Genomic DNA, 6,000 nt, shown 5'->3' with positions numbered 1-6,000 from the left:
TGAGCTTGCATCCGGGAGATAGTAGGTTCGAATCCCACTATCGGCAGCCCTGAAGATGGTTTTCCGTGGTTTCCCATTTTCACACCAAGCAAATGCTGGGGCTGTACCTTAATTAAGGCCACGGCCGCTTCCTTCCAACTCCTAGGCCTTTCCTATCCCATCGTCGCCATAAGACCTATCTGTGTCCGTGCGACGTAAAGCCCCTAGCAAAAAAAAAAAAAAATCTCTTACTACATTTAAAGGAACACTACTGAACCGAGTATTACTAACTCTTCCATTAAATTTAGCCGTCTCAGAATGTCTTACTACATTTAAATGAAAACTACTGCACTGAGAATTGCCAACTATTATCTATTACATCACTGATTTCAACTAACGTACTCCTTAAATTTTCAGCGACACTTTCTTTAACTCTTAGCCTTGTATTTTCCACTATCCTGTCGCTGCCTATCTTCCACAGTACACATTTTACTAATGTGTTCTTCTGCCAGACACGCTACCTATTACTTCTTCTTCCTGAACCTATGCTCTTCAGTCGGAATTTATTTTATGATTCCATATCTTGTTTTCACTCTCCAGCTTACTGAATGACTCGTACACCAGGCAAAAATATCGTTCAGATGTGGTCATCCCTTGTACCTCTACTGAAACTCACCATGGCACTCGTACAAATATTCACTACTACGCGTTGTCTATATCGGACATTCTTTACGACATACAGTACATACAGTATACTGTCGAATAGACACTAGTCCGGTAACACAGCATTAACTTGTGTGGACAAACCACTCTTCTTGGCACAAAGAATAACCGATTATCATCGTCGATCAGCCTAGAAATATAATAATAATAATAATAATAATAATAATAATAATAATAATAATAATAATAATAATAATATAAAAATCCTGTCCTCAGCGGAAACTCAAGGGACCGGTAATATTTTCCGCTTCACAAAGGATTCCGGTTCATAAAGGTGGTTAAAAATCATTAAAATCATAAATACATACGTCCGTCAGATAATCCAGCAGTATATTTATATCAATTTGTGCGAAAGTAGATACAATAATGACTCTAATTACAACTTATATAGCTGGGGCTGTACCTTAATTAAGGCCACGGCCGCTTCCTTCCCACTCCTAGCCCCTTCCTGTCCCATCGTCGTTATAAGACCTATCTGTGTCGGTGCGACGTAAAGCAAGAAAAGAAACAACAACAACAACTTATATATACTAGTTCACAACTCTAATACAAATCTGTTCTTCCTGAGAACCTTCTCACAGTGCACAGTAGTACAGCATATGTAGACCTATACTTATTTAATAAAAAAACCACCCGTGGCGTAACAGCCCCGAAGGGCCTTGGCGTACCAAGCGACTGCTGCTCAACCTGAAGGCCCGCAGATTACGAAGTGTCGTGTGGTCAGCACGACGGATCCTCTCGGCCGTTATTCTTGGCTTTCTAGACCGGTACCGCCATCTCACTGTCAATAGCTCCTCAATTGTAATCACGTAGACTGAGTGGACCTCGAACTAGCCCTCAGATCCAGGTAAGAATCCCTGACCTGGCCGGGAATCGAACCCGGGGCCTCCGGGTGAGAGGCAGGAAAGCTACCCCTGCACCGGCATACTTATTTAATATACATTGCATATTTTTTAGAAAGAACACCAAGACTGATAGGGTATGTCGTTAGGACTTCTCGTTACAAAATCCATCTTCTTCATTGTCTTCGTAGCGGGCGAGTTGGCCGTGCGGTTAGGAGCGCGCAGCTGTGAGCTCGCATCCGGGAGATAGCGGGTTCGAACCCCACTGTCGGCAGCCCTGAAGATGGTTTTCCGTGTTTCCCCATTTTCACACCATGCAAATGCTGGGGCTGTACATTAATTAAGGCCACGGCCACTTCCTTCCCATTTCTAGGCCTTTCCTGTCCCAACGTTGTCATAAGACCTATCTGTGTCGGTGCGACGTAAAGCCACTAGCAAAAAAAAAAAAAAAAAAAAAAAAAAAACCCGCCTCTGCCTCAACTTCTAGATCAATGGCCATTTAATTTTCTGCACTGACATTATCATAATTACACTGTTCGAGAGTTTGCTGTAACAATCAGTATTTTGATTGGTGTGGCTATGGAGGAAGATGACAAGAACAAGCTGGATTGAGAAGAAAACTAATGAAGCAGTGCTTAGAGAAATAAACACCCAGAGACATTGAATAACGACGATAAAAAGGAGAAAAGCGTCCGTTTTTGGTCACATTCTCCGGCATAATGACTTCATAAAAGAACTTGTTCGAAGGCAAGGTGATGGGAAAGAAAGGCAGAGGGAAATCACGGAAGACGATCATTGAAGGGGTACCGAGCTCGATAGCTGCAGTCGCTTAAGTGCGGCCAGTATCCAGTAATCGGGAGATAGAGGGTTCGAACCCCACTGTCGGCAGCCTTGAAGATGGTTTTCCGCGGTTTCCCATTTTCACACCAGGCAAATGCTGGGGCTGTACCTTAATTAAGGCCACGGCCGCTTCCTTCCCATTCCTAGGCCGTTCCTATCCCATCGTCGCCATTTCTTTCCTGGTTATAGTCCTTTCCTATCCCACCGTTCCCACAAAACCAGTCTGTGTCGGTGCTCCGTAAAGCAAATAAAAAAAAAACAAATCCAGATCCATCTCCTTCCAGGCAAAACTGAGGCACTAGTACACAGTGGACTGGCCAGAATGACTCTACGCTGCGGAGAACCTCGCCAGAATAGAAGATTCTACTCCTGGCTGAGTTGCCTTCTAAGTTCAAGTTTGTAGGTTAGAAACTTGCTCAGTCCGGTAGTATTTGAAGGTGATCAAATACGTCAGCATCCTCTAGTAAAAGAAATCCTGTGGGACAAAAATCTGGCACCACGGCGTCTCCGAAACTGTAGAAGTAGTTAGTGGGGCGTGAAACAATTATTATTATTATTATTATTATTATTATTATTATTATTATTATTATTATTATTATTATTATTATTATTATTATTATTATTATTATTATTATTATTATTAAATGTAAGCACGTTGATGTCATTATATCACGATTTTGTTATGTATGTCAAAGTTCAAGAAATTTTTTCTTGCCAAGGAAATGATTCGTCCGCCTCTGTGGTTTAGTGTTTAGTGTGATTATCTGCCACCCTAGGAGGCCTGTGTTCGATTACCGGCTCTGTCACGAAATTTGAAAAATGGTACGAGGGTTGGAACGGGGTCCACTCAGCCTCGGGAGGTCAACTGAGTAGAGGTGGGTTCGATTCCCACCTCAACCATCCTCGAAGTGGTTTACCGCGGTTTGCCACTTCTTCTCCAGGCAAATGCCGGGATGGTACCTAACTTAAGGCCACGGCCGCTTCCTTCCCTCTTCCTTGTCTATCCCTTCCGATCTTCCCATCCCTCCACAAGGCCCCTGTTCAGCATAACAGGTGAGGCCGTCTGGGCGAGGTACTGGTCATTCTCCTCAGTTCTATCCCCCGACCCAGAGTCTGAAGCTCCAGGGCACTGCCCCTGAGGCGGTAGAGGTGTGATCCCTCGCTGAGTCCGAAGGAAAAACCGACCCTGGAGGGTAAACAGATAAAGAAGAAGAAAAAGGAAATAATTCCATAACTTTTCTCATGTTGTTAGCTCAGTTGTGGCGTTAACTTTTCATCCCTGCGCCTCAATAAACTAAACTTCACGAGACAGTGATGTGTGTTAGGTATACTTTAAGTTGACCTGGTACCACAGAGACGTTCCACTAAGACGGGGAGGGCTGTAAGTCGGTATTTTTTTCCACTCTTCAAATAAGTTTCTAAGCTTCTCTGTTTAATATTTCCATTCAGATTCCTGCCTTTGATCTAAAGACACGGTGCGGCGTGGCTGTGAATACTGAGGTCCTTTTAGTACCTTCAGATGAAGGGTGGAATAAGATCTGTTAGGTTTTCTTCTTCAATGACCGGTTTTATAGGTGAGGACGTATGACTTCGTTGCATCCGGCTGACCAGAGTTCAATTCCCAACTCTAGCATAAGGATTTAAATCGTTGTATGGAAATTTAGAATGAGGTGTATTCAGCCTCGTGGAAAGAAACTGCGTGTCATTGTGGTAGAGCATAGTGTTACGTGTGGTGTATGAGCTGCAGGGATGTTGGGGACAGCACAATTTATCCAGTCCACGAGCAAAGGGAGTTAACTATTTAAGATTAAAATCCCTGACCCCGTCGAGAATCGAACTCTGGGCACTCTGAACTGCGCTCATCATTCAGCCAAATTGCCGGAGAAGCGAAGTTGATCAAATCCTATTCTAGGCTATCATAAGCAAGTTTTTGCCAATTGAACTTCTGATCAAAGATCGAATGGTAAGGTATGTAACGTTCAGGCCACGGACGTTACCTTCCCAGTTTAAACAGTGACGCAGTGTATCAGAAGACGATATACCGGGTGGAAGAAAATTCAATACTCACACTTCTATAGATGATAAAATGAACCAATACAAATATGTTTTATTAAATATCCATAGGCCGGAAACTCATAATTCTCTCTCTCTCTTTTTTTTTTTGCGTGATTGGGAATGAGTATCACATTTCAATTTAACAGTAATCCTTTACAAAAGTTCTTCCATCGGCATAAGACCTACCTGTGTCACTGCGACGTAAAGCAAATTTTTAAAAAAATCACATAGGCCCTACATACATAAGTTACTGTACGTACTCATTATAGAGCGTTATGCCTTTCAGCGTTCAGTCTGCAAGCCTCTGTGAATTTACTAAACGTCGCCACAATCCTCTATTTGCAACTAGTGCTGTGGCCGCATTTATTTCTATTTCTTTAAATCGCTAGAAACTGAGTCTAACCATCGTCATCTTGGTCTCCCGCTACTCATTTTACCCTCCATAACAGAGCCCATTATTCTCCTAGGTAATCTATTCTCCTCCATTCGCCTAACATGACCCAACCACCGAAGCTGGTTTATGCGCACAGCTTCATCCATCTCGTTCATTCCTAACTTTTTTCTTCTCATTTCGAGTACCCTCCTGCCATTGTTCCCACCTGTTTGTACCAGCAATCATTATCGCTACCTTCATATCTGTAACTTCTAACTTATGGATAAGATATCCTGAAACCACCCAGCTTTCGCTTCCGTAAAGCAAAGTTGGCCTGAAAACAGATCGATGTAAAGACAGTTTCGTCCGGGAGCTGACTTCTTGCTTACAGAATACTATAGATCGCAGCTGCGAGCTCACTGCATTATCTTACTGCACTTTGATTCCATAAATAAATAATATTCAAATAAAAATGTTCAATAGATCACAGAAGGCAAGACAGAACGTGAGGGGGGGGGGGGCAACTCTGACATGGGAAACACAAAATAGGATAACTTTCTCGATAACGGTCGCCAGATTTCTGTGAGGATAAAAAGAAGGAGAATAAGAGGAAGAAGTAAATTTTGTCCAATTGAGAACCACGTAAAGCCGAAGGCTTTCCGGCCAATCTATTTTTATCTTCCACTTACTTCCCCCATTCTTTCGCTTCTTCCCCTTCTTTGCTTCTCAGATATTATCAGTTTAGACCTACTCTTTAGGTGTTTCTACCGAGAAAGTGGCCGAGCGGTTTGGGTCACGTAGCTATCATCTTGCATTCGGGAGATAGTGGGTTCGAACCCCACGGTCACTTCCTTCCTACACCTTGCCCTTTCCTATCCCCGGCCGGGCTGAGTGGCTCAAACGGTTAAGGCGCTGGCCTTCTAACCCCAACTTGGCAGGTTCGATCCTGGCTCAGTCCGGTGGTATTTGAAGGTGCTCAAATACGACAGCCCCGTGTCGGCAGATTTACTGGCACGTAAAAGAACTCCTGCGGGACTAAATTCCGGCACCTCGGCGTCTCCGAAGACCTTAAAAAGTAGTTAGTGGGACGTAAAGCAAATAACATCATTATTATTATTATTTCCTATCCCGTCGTCGCCATAAGATCTGTCTGTGTCGGTGTGATGTAAGGCAAAATTGTTAAAAAAA

The sequence above is a fragment of the Anabrus simplex genome, chromosome 1 (assembly GCF_040414725.1).
Source record: "Anabrus simplex isolate iqAnaSimp1 chromosome 1, ASM4041472v1, whole genome shotgun sequence".
Taxonomy (NCBI): Eukaryota; Metazoa; Arthropoda; class Insecta; order Orthoptera; family Tettigoniidae; genus Anabrus; species Anabrus simplex.
This window is presented reverse-complemented; position numbering follows the sequence as displayed.